This window comes from Rhipicephalus sanguineus, chromosome 1 (assembly GCF_013339695.2).
Source record: "Rhipicephalus sanguineus isolate Rsan-2018 chromosome 1, BIME_Rsan_1.4, whole genome shotgun sequence".
Taxonomy (NCBI): Eukaryota; Metazoa; Arthropoda; class Arachnida; order Ixodida; family Ixodidae; genus Rhipicephalus; species Rhipicephalus sanguineus.
This window is the reverse complement of record NC_051176.1, coordinates 40536382-40548460: the sequence shown is the minus strand read 5'-3', so window position 1 is coordinate 40548460 and position 12079 is coordinate 40536382.

Sequence of the window (12079 nt, the reverse complement as noted above, 5' to 3'; positions counted from 1 at the left end):
TGAACCTCAGGTGACCCAAGGCGCCCAGGCTGTGTTCCTCTTCTTGCTGCGTGGTTGAGCGGGAGGGGACGTAGCCGTCCTCACATGCCGTCGGCAGGCTGTCCCTGGCGAAGGATAACGGAGCCTCCTTCATAGAAGTACCGGAGTCGATGAACACATTCCTAATAGTCCAGGTATGCATCATCAAAGTCCTCAAAACCACCATGAACGAAACCTTTGATGACCGTTGTGGATCGCATGCACAGCCTTTTTGGTAGAACGCTGCTTCGCTGGAAATAAGCTAGCCGTATGTGTTGATGATGACTTCATCGGAGCCCCGCACCTCTTCTTCGTCTTTCTACACTACGTAGCTTTCGCCCATGAAGTTGTTTTGCAGGAAATTGGGTATTAAAATAAAACTGTTTTCATCTTAAAAATTACCGCATATTTTGTATAGACCGACTTTTTCGGGGTGGCGGCTTAGCAGTATTTATTTCTTCGAAAAATTCTCGTCAGGTTAGTATTAGATGTCAAGTAATGAATTTATAGAAAGTGAAGTTTCAGCCTTAGATATATTCTTCCGGGATTCCTTCCATTTTCGTTGGTCAACGCATATATTCCAGCAGCTGTTGAAAGTTTTACTGTACTAGACTCCGTAATTTCGTCGTGCAAGAAAGAAAAAAATGCCAGGCCTGCTCGGAAAGCGCAGCACAGTCACACCGAAAGCTCGAAGAGCGGCATTTCAAGAGCCCGTTATAAACTCTCTTGTGGCTACTAATACAACTACACTAGTAACGTACCCACTACGCCACAAATAATAATTTTTGTGAAGTTGCGAAGCACCCACCACGACATTACTCGTCATTCTGCGGAGAAGCGAGCTACCATCTGTAAGGCATTATGCGCAGTTTCTTGATGCGATGGCTGATGACGATGAAGAATTATGACTGAGCCATATGTAATGGGTTGGAAGCTTTAAATGACACACTAGTTACGTAATTCGCATTGTGTGACGCCCGGTCGTTATTTCCCTCCCCCACCACGGTTTATAACATACGCTAACATGAGAAAGAGAGCGAGAGGGAATTAACTTTATTGACACCTTGACAAAATGGATCATGGGAGCCTTATGGGCTTCCTTGGCAACCATAGAAATGCACTTGCGAGGAACCCACTACGCTATAAGTCATAATTTTTGTGATGTATGGAAGGAGCCACTATGCAATTTTTCGTCATTCTACGCAGAAACGTGGTACCTGCTAAACACCTGTAAGGTATTATGCGCACTTTGTTGATGCTGTGGCTGATGACGATGAAGAATTATGGCAGAGCCCTTTGTAATGGGTTGGAAGCATTCAACAACCCACTAGTCGCGCAATTCGCACTGTGTGACGCCTGGTTACAGAATTCGCGCTGTGTGACACTTGGTTGTTATTTTACTCTTCTACCATGCTACATTACATATGTTAATTTGGTTCCTTCCCGACATGAAGCCTGTATAGGGACTTTTTGCGAAGCAGTTTCAATTACCCGCGTGTCTTTGTGGTAGAATACTGGGCTCCCACGCAGAGGGCCCAGGTTCGAACCTCGTTCCATCCTGAAAATTTTTCGTTTTTTGGTTACGGACACCGGCGGCGGCGGCGGACAACTACGGCGCGAAAACCGGCTCTTGTTTTGATCTCATAACAGCTTTTGCTGTAAAAAGCACCACATACGTTCAACATCCGAGGCATCTGATTCGTAAAACGAGTTAAACAATGAAAAAGAACTATCTAGAACATCCAAAACAACAACATCACTAGCACGTTAGAACACCGGAACAATACACTCTTTTTTTGCCAGCCTTGATCGGAATTTCACTTCGAGATTTAAGCACAGCAGCTTGTGGTCTGAGATACCTTTGAATATGTCCACTCTCGGGTCACGATCAAGAACACTGTCACTCATAATAAAGAGGTCCAAAACTGATTGACTATCACCTTGTATACTTGTAGGCGCTTTTGCTAGTTGTGATAGGCCGTGTAATAAAACAATGTCTACAAGTGGCTCAGCGGAAGCACAGAGCGCTTCAGGAAAATCACCATCCCAGTTAATTAGTGGAATATTAAAATTTCCAGTTAGTACAAGGTTAGAAGCGCGGTTCCTGCACACGAATTTGTTAAGCGCCTCAAAAAAAGTACCGTCACTGTTCGGAGGGCGGTAAAATCTGGCAGTTACCTAATGGAAATCATCGATAATAATAATAATATCTGGGGTTTAACGTCCCAAAACCACGCTATGATTATGAGAGACGCCGTAGTGGAGTGCTCCGGAAATTTCGACCTCCTGGGGTTCTTTAACGTGCACCTAAATCTAAGTACACGGGCCTCAAACATTTTCGCCTCCATCGAAAATGCAGCCGCCGCGGCCGGGATTCGATCCCGCGACCTTCGGGTCAGCAGTCGAGCGCCATAACCACTAGACCACCGTGGCGGGGCGGAAATCATCGAAGTGAACGTTCACCAATACGCATTCAATGTTGGTAATATCTGAGTCTTGTGACGCGCAACGAGTCAATGTACATAATAGCAACGCCGCCACCGCGGGAGTCATGGTCCCTGCGGTAGATACAGTATCCATGCGGTACGACTTCCTAGTCGCTTATGTCGCCATGCAGCCACATTTCTGTGATAACTATTACATGGGTGCTGTGAGCGGCAACTATATGCTTTCTAGGTCAGCTGTTTTCTTTTTATTTTACTTTGGGCATTTAGGTTAAGACATCGGAAAGTATTTTTGAGACCTTCATTTCATTCCGTGGTTCTCACGCCTGCGTGAAGCTGACGGCCCGTTGTCCGCCTGTTTCCGCGGCGTTGATTACTTGGTACTCGTGTCTTTTTAGTTTCATCCCAGTCGTACAATTAACTGCCGATTTTTATTTTATCGTAGACTAGTTTTACCTTAGTCTCATCTCGCCTGATATTACCCGTGCTATCCCAAGGAGACTTTCGAACTTCTCTAGTGGAGGCCGAGAAATCATCTGAGACTGATGTGTTCTTTCCCTTTAATTTGTAGCAGTTGCTCAGAATGGAAACTTTTTCGCGGTGGTCCAACAACTTTAAAATCACAGGGCGTGGCTTGTTAGTACGCTGACGGCCAATTCTATGAATTCGTTCTACAGAGGATACCTTGACTTCTAATGTATCTCGAAATATATCATCAAGCACTTTCTGCGCTAGTGATTCTGACGTTTCCCCAGTCGGCACCGAAACGCCGAAGACAAGAAGATTGTTCCGCCTGCTTCTGTCCTCGAGCATAGTCAACTTTTATCTAACTGTGTCACTGTTTGTTCCAAGTGCACAATTTTAGCATCGAGTTCTTTAACCAACTGCCACTGAGTCTTCAACATTCTTAAGATTGTTTTCCAACTTCTCTAGTTTCTTATGCATTGTTTTTTGACCTTCAAAAAGTTCACGGAACATCTTTTCCGTTTGAGGCCCTGGATTGTGCTCCACATCACCACAAAGCATCAAAGAATACACGATGTTTTTGGCGTAGTGAAACGAGCCACACAAGCGACGTGGACACGTGAGCTAAATTAAACATCGGTCACTAGATTTAACTGATGAGCACTTGTTGCTCACCTGCGTGAAATAGAAGAACGGGTTTGACACCCTCTTCACGGGCGGCCAGCAGACGCGCCCACTAAAAGGATGCTCGGGTGATGTTCTTGTAATAGGTGCAGTGTCCGAAGAAGTCGAATCGGAAGGCGCTGTAGTCCAGTCGACGAAGGATCTTGGGAGCTCACATCCGTTGTCATCAAAGGCACGTTGACGTCCATCTGCGCATACTCCGACGGTGAAAAGTGGGACGGTGAAATTTTAAAGCCTTCATAAGCATCGTTTCCCAGGTAGCACAAAACGTGATAGTTGACGATTCATAAACGTTCTTCTGAGACAATAAAAACGTCTAGAAGACGTCACGGAATAGAAGCTAAAGGTCTGAAAACGTCGTATATTCCGTGTAATGTCCGGCTAGATTCTATCTTTAAGACCATCTACAAAACGTTTTAAAAACTTCCCAACACATCCCATTCTATAAAAGGGTTTCCTGAATACTTAAAATACCTCATTGCATTGTCTTTGAAAAGACGTTTTCTAGACGTTTTCAAGACGTGATGCAGGATCTATTTTCTTCTTGCTGTTTTGTTCTTGTGCGTGCTATTAGTGCACGCTTATAGGAAGCCCTCTCTGTTATAGGGATTACAGTTGCTTGATTCTGTAATTACTATTACAGAGTGAGAGCGCAGTATGTTCACAGACGAAAGTGCTCCAGTCGTCATTTATAGTATAAAAAAGCAACAATTCCTGAACAGCATAAAAGCGTACACACCACAAAATGATATATGCCATGCGACTAGGTAACATTATACTGAAGCGGCAAAAGACGACAAAATATCGCGGTAGTTAAAACGCAGCTATATTGTACCCAACCTTCAAGAAACCAACTTTTTCTTGCACGATTCATCATTAGCGAAATTGTTGTCAAACAACTAACAATGCAATATGACAAAACTTAGGGTCTGGCGCAGCCATTCTTCAATATGTAAGCGTCGTCTCACTTAGCTCTACTGAATGAAACACAAAGATGAAGTGAAGAGAAATCGCCGAATAGCGAATGTCGCTGAAGCCAACAATTCGAGAAGCGGACTAGTCTCCGTCAGGGCCCTGACGAAGACAAGCCACCATGTTGAAACGTTTCCTCAAAGCTTCATCTTCCGCTGAACTTTTTCTTGTAGGAAGGAGAGAGAGAGAATGAATAGAGGATGGGCAGGGAGGTTAACTAGATTCCATATTGCTACCCTGCTCATGGGGAGGGGAATGAGGGAGTAAAAAATAGAACGAAAGAGGCACATTTCACAACACACGCACAAAAACACAGAGGAGTGTATCACAGGCGGTCGCTCAATTCTGTAGCCTTGAAGCACTGCAGGAGGGCTCATGTGGCTTTCTGGGCTGATATGATGTGAAGCCAGACTCCCAAAATCTTTCCTTCAGTCGAAGGCGGACCATCAATTGGGTCTCCTGAAGGCACTCTGGAGAGTCCGGCGATGGTGTTGAAATTGGGTGCACCGGCAGAAGAGATGATCGATAGTCTCTGCACATTTCCAGTTATTGCACGTTGATGAATCTGCCATACGCATCCGATAGCTGAATGAGTTAGAAGACGCTACACCGAGCCACAGCCGACCATAGGTCGGCACAAAATGTGAAGCTCACTCAGACTCACTCATGAAGTATATTTTGCCCTTTGGGCTCACTCACCAATACATTACTCACTCGCACTAACTCAGACTCAGACTCACGGCTCGCTCTGAGTCTCAGTGAGTCTGAGTGAGTCGACTCATGAGTCCGTAAGCGTATGATTAGCTTTTTTTATCATGGTGCCACTGCTCTTTAACGATCATCACTTTTTGCGCAAAATTTTCTCAGACAACGGACGAAACAGACACGGACGGGCGCAAACTTCCAACTGATTTTATTATCAACAAGTGACATATATATATATACAAAAATATGACTACGTCAAAACAAAAACAACAATGGCACAGGTGTGCAGTGTGTCAGCGCGCATCAGCTACTCCCTCCCCCAAATGTAGTGTTTCTTCTAAGAAGGCCATTTCCTTCTGTGTCAACGAAACTGACGTCATGCTCACGCAGTTGCTGCCCTCCCGTTGCGTGAGCATGACGTCAGTTTCGTTGACACAGAAGGAAATGGCCTTCTTAGAAGAAACACTACATTTGGGGGAGGGAGTAGCTGATGCGCGCTGACACACTGCACACCTGTGCCATTGTTGTTTTTGTTTTGACGTAGTCATATTTTTCTATATATATATATGTCACTTGTTGATAATAAAATCAGTTGGAAGTTTGCGCCCGTCCGTCTCTGTTTCGTCCGTTGTCTGAGAAAATTTTGCGCAAAAAGTGATGATCATGGAGTACCAACTAGCTCGATCCCACACCTTGTTATGCTCTTTAACGCCAATATCTCGCATATTCGCTGTTCCACTTGGCACCTTTTCATCTCGTACTTTCAGATGCGACTTATAAGTGGTTGGTATCCAGTAAGGACCTTATATGACTCACACGATATGTTTTTTCAAGTACTTCCCGTAGTTTTCGCTGTACCTAACTCATGCATCTGATCAATAAATATTGAGCCCGCATATGAACGCTAGTGCCTTGATTTATGTGTGATTAGACGTGAGTATAAACGTGAGTCGACGTTAGGCTAATATTAATGCCGAAGTTAAGCAGATAGAAGTCGGCCCACCACAGAAAAAATAATCGCGAAGGTAGAGAGCAAACATCGCAGTTCCATTAATTTCAGAATTTTTGGATAACTTTCTTGAAAAGTCCTGCACAGCGGACATCCAGCAAAGCGACATTGAGCACGGGAAGACGGCGCGCATAAAACAGTTATCAATTTCGGTTCCCCTTCGTATGCACTGCATACACAGCGTTCGGTGTTATATAGGATTTTATAGCGCTTTGACTTAAATTTATACACAACATAGATGTCGGCGACGGCGAATCTTCGCTTGAGTTACCGCAAAAAAAGAAGCACTTTTCAGAGCATGCACCTTATGTGCGCATGCATCTTTCGTAATATATTTCTCATGAGCGAAATCGTGGCGATTTTTCCTCTATGCACACATACCTTTCCAATAATATGGAATGCAAAGCTGTACTCACCAGCTGATTATTCATTCAAAAGCTCGGAAACCTTGATCTCGTCGATGACGAGGCCACCATTACGATTGTAAACGTCCATCGTCTTCGTCTTCTGAGTCGAGGCATTACAAATATTGGCACTGAGGCCAAACCCGCCCTTGAAACGCTGTAGGTACCTTCGCAGGCAGTTCCATAATGGCTTCTTTGTGGTGATGTTCCTATAACTTCGGGCTTCGCATCTTCATAATGATGCATTCCACAATCCACTCGTCGTTGTATTGCATGCCGACTTCGATCGTGCAGCAAGGAAACAGTTCTTGACAGCGAGTTGCTGTTTTGGGGGAAGAGACTCAATTTTCCTTTCAAATGCCTCTTCGCTAACTGCCTAGTTTTGCGCTTTCATACGAGCCACCTGTTCTTTTTTTTTGCATTTGCGAGTCTCTTCTTGATTCTCGACAACTTGCGAGAACTGTTCTTACAAAGCTTCTTTTCAACATCATTTCTTGCGCTTTCCTTTCCCCTTTTCTTTCTCTTGCAGGCCTGGTTTTGAACGAGAACCCTCTGGGTGTCACACAGGTTGACAGGTCGTCAGTGGTTGCAATATAATAAGGACATTTTTATTGAATGCGATGCCTCACACATGATATTTTTTATCAAGAATTTCCCGTGAAAGATCTTGAGGGGGGGGGTGATCATGGCACCCCCCCCCCCCCGTCGCTGACGCCTCTGATCAATAAATATTGAGGTGCTCTATGAACGCTAGTACGTCGAATATGTGTGAGTAGACGTGAGTATAAACGTGAGCCGACATAAGGCTTATAGTAATGCTGAAGTTCAGTAGTCATCACCATAGGCCGGCAAAAAATGTGGAGCTCACTTATTCTCACTCAAAAAATATGTTTTGTGCTCATGGCTCACTCGGACTCAGACTCAACCACACTTTCCTTAACTGGACTCACTCGGACTCAGACTGACTAAAATTTTTCTCAACCGGACTCACTCAGACTCAGGCTCACCGAAATATTAGTCACGCTGACTCACTCAGACTCGCAGTTTCTGTGAGCAGAGCGTCTGTTTCGAGGTCGTTCACATGCGCCTGTACAGACTGTACGTTGAGAGCGGCGAGCGTAAGGTGACTCCTGTGATTGTGGCATCGAATGAAGGTACTTAGCCCAGTCCAAGACAGTGTATAGAGGCCTGTTTGCCAGCCAGGTCATGTCGTCGACAGACTGTCTGTCGATAGAGCCGGCGACATGTCGCAACCTGAAGTCACCTTTTGCGTTGATGAGGTATTGGCCATCGAGGCTGGTAGCCGTGGAAAGTGCTACGTAGAGCGACTTCAGTGGTCGGCGCTTATTGCATCCGTAGACTAACTGGGCGTGAGTGGCCCTTTGTGACTTATATATCATAATTATGGCATTTGCTTGCGCAAGGGGGAACTGTCTATTTTTCTGGCGTATATCGTGGTTGTGGTTCATTATCACGGGCACCCATTTCACTTCTCTTGAGGGGTGTGCGGTAGTGATGTGCTTTGTGCTGGCTGGGACGACAATACCTACTGTGGACGTTGGAAATTCAAGCCACAGTCGCACGAGGTTGCCGTATTCGTCACGCTCGATGTACCACAAGGTGCCCATGTTTCCATTAACCAGGCCGTCGCTTACGTCGATGTTGGCCGTGATCATGTACGGCTTGCCGATGGTCAGACAAATTGAGGCCGACAGGCCACCCATGTCGCTTGCGTTCATCTTGGCCACCTTCGTCAGCGCATTCCTGTGTACCTGCTCTTTCTTATAGCCAGTTATCTTATCGCATGAGCGATGATATAACACGTTGTCCGAAGTGTCGAGGCACCGTGTGTAACAGCTGTCGACTTCCGCATGGCTGTATGGTAGAGCCGTATAGCCGCATGCCGTCAGGGCACGTGGCGGCGGCTTCTTCCCGTGTCACAAATCGGCCCTCAGTCAATCTGACGTCATACTAGGTCAGCATGGGCCATTGCCCAGCCTCATAGGAATGAAGAGAACAATGCGTCATTCTAGTGGACCACGTGAACGAGTGGATGGCAGTCGAGCGTCTTCCAGGGGCGTTCTATATACAGCCCCCTCACTTGCCTTGCGTGTCAATGTGTATATTCGCGGCTACTTTGTTGATTGAGACTGGGAATCACCTGTGGCACATACCCGCATAATATGAGCTGTGGTATGCGGGTATATGCCACACGTGACTGGGGCAAAGGGTTTCATGACGTACGCGACAGGCGTTTCGCGTTATGTATGTCATGACCAGTCAGTCAGGTTCAACACACATTGATCCCCTGCTATGCTAATTTGGTATAGTACAAGCTATGGAGACGCCCAGGCAAGCGCCCAGATGTAGCGGCAAGATAGATAGATAGATAGATAGATAGATAGATAGATAGATAGATAGATAGATAGATAGATAGATAGATAGATAGATAGATAGATAGATAGATAGATAGATAGATAGATAGATAGATAGATAGATAGATAGATAGATAGATAGAAACGGCCAAAGTGCCTGACGTTCGCTAAGAAATGCTTCGCATTTAATAGTAGCAAGGTCCTCACTTTCTTCACAACACCCTGGATTTCTGGATTAGAATATCGTGAGTACTACTCTGAATCTGTGAGCCACCTTTCGAGTTCTGCTGCTTTCTCTACTAGTGCGACGACATTTCGCGAGCAGCCAACAATAGCTTTATTACTCTAGGCCTAAAAGAAGGATATGTAGCGATAACAGTGACTACGTTCACCACCTTGAGCATTCCAAAGCTAACGTTAGTTGAAAGAAATTTGCCGCACAGCGCGCTAAACTAGTCCTATAATGAAGCCTGTGAACCAAACGGGTTGCTATCACTAGCTAGAACAAACCGAAAAGTGCAGCCCAATCAGCCGCTAGCATTTATAACGAAATGTTCAAGTGCCCTCTAAGTATTATCGAATATTTGCAAGCAACAAATGCTTTAGAAAAGAGTTTCAAGAAGAACCAAGGGTCACCTAATGACGTAATAGAAACTTCTAATACCTCCGCGAATATATTTCATTTCTTGCCTTAAATGCAAGTCTTGCAAGCACCTTTAAATGGTCGTTGTAGTTAAAAGTAGGGGAGCATCACGTCCATCTATAGAATTTCATTCGCAAGCATCACTCCAGCCAATTGGTATAAATGTTCCAAAGGGAGAGCTCTTGGATCTATCCTAAATGATAATACCTACACAACAAAAACCAGTGAAATTTAAGCCTTTGATCCAAGAATTTCTAACCGTTTTTGATCACCGGGATATTATCATTGTCAGCTATTACTCACTTGTGACGGTCACGATCCAGCGGAAAACCTCCGACCTTCTACCCTTTCTACGCGAACAAAACCACGACACAAAGAGAGTGCCTTCCAGCCCCTACTCCCTTTTTCTTTCGTGTATTTAAATGTTCTCCCTTTACACAACCAATTGCATAGGCGTGCGCACAGGGGGGGGGGGCGCAGGAGGGCCGCCCGCTAATCACCTAAGAGGGGGGTCGCAAAATCTGCCCCGTACATTGACCCTTCTAGTCACCTATGAGGGGGGGGGGCGCAAAATCTGCCCCATACATTGACTTAGTAGGGTAGCGGGGGGGCTGCGATGAACCTTCGCCCCCCCCCCTGATGGGGAACAATGCGCACGCCTATGCCCAATTGGACGCTTTTCTCAACACCCCCTCCTATGTTTTCTTCTCCCCCATCTCATCATCACCCTTCCCGTTTCCGCATTTGGCCTATCCTCGTACGAAGCATACCCATACACGCGCTAAGGTAAGCAGTTGGTGCCTGGAAGAAGACGAGACCGCTTGTCGAAATGTCGGCTCCAGTGATGCGCCCCTTTGAAGGATTTTTCGTCTACTCTGAGCAAATAGTGACACCATGGGAACCAGACAGGAAGACAGGTTTCGCAAATCACAACATTTTATACAATACGCACATATAAAATAAATAAAATCAAACATATTGCTATGCCTGGGAAATATGGTTGCCGTATCCCCCCCCCCCCCCCCCCCCAGTCTGCTACCGAAAACTGTGCCTCGAACACCGGCTGGTGATCGAGGCACAGTCTTTACACCCGCTCCTGCGGACATCGCTGCTTGTGCTACAGGATGTTGCACGCGCAGACGGCACAGTTCCGGGAACGGTTGCCGTGTTCCGGAAAGCGCTGCTCCAGAGCGACCGGCGTCGGTTTCAGCGGTCGCGTGCTTCCACCGCTGCGGGTCACGCTGAAGTTGCAGGACAACCAGCGCTGTTGCCCGCTGCCCGTTCGCCCAGATGGACAGCGACACAAGCGCGCAGGCTGCGAGCAAGGGGCGCAAAAAGGAAAGTCATGCCTATCCAGCTTCACCTACACTGAGTTATTTCCATTGCCAAACACATGCGTCATCTGAATGCACACTCTACCACGATGTCGATCGGACTACGGCACACCTGAGTACGAAGGCTCTTAAATTTTAGACAACAGCGACCTACATTCTCCTTTTCATTGATCAGCCGGCATCATGGCTTGCTCCTAGACTAGGCTAGATCACTTGAACATAGCCTTAGAAACAATGGAACAGAAGTCACACACATAAAAAAACGTCCGAATTTAAAGGGCCCTGACAGCCGATTTTTTGTTTGTGATATTTATGTTGCAATAAGTAGGTCTATGTCTTGTAATCACGGAATGACACCACAAATGTTCCTATGTGATGTCTAATTAATACTAGCAGCGTTAATTATGGTCATTTTTAGTGTAGGTTCAAAACGCGCGCTGAAATAGGATAAGAAACTAGCGCCGCGCCGCGGCGGTCGCGCCTCGGGGCACGCGTGATGACGTACGCTCAGTATTGGTTGACGTCAGCCACGCGCTTGTTGAGCTGCCAGTTGGAGAAGTTCGTCTGCTCGTCGAGCACGTGGTAGACGATGTCATCGCTGTCAGACGCAGATTCGTGGCCCTACTCATCGTCTAACGAGTCCGACGACGGTTCGCAAGTGGCAGACGCCGAGGTTGCGAATGTTTTGAACGGAGGAGCCTGGCAATGCTGCGGCTGAAACCGAACGCGTCTCCTCGCCGCAAGGATCGCGACTGCACATTTTTCTAGAGCTCCGATGCGTTCGCATATAGTGGACTCATTATGCGTTGCTCTTTTTGTTGCCACCCTGCTGCTATTATTTTTTTTTACAAGCGTCTAGAGCTGACAGCACTGCCTGGCGCCGCCGTTGAAGGACGGTGAGACGCCGTGAGCTGGTGTATCACTGGCGTCTGAAATATGGTAGCTGCACCTTAGTCCAAGCAGCTGTAGTGAAATATAAAGAAAAACATCAGAGTATGATAATAAATTATAACGATTCCAGTTAAC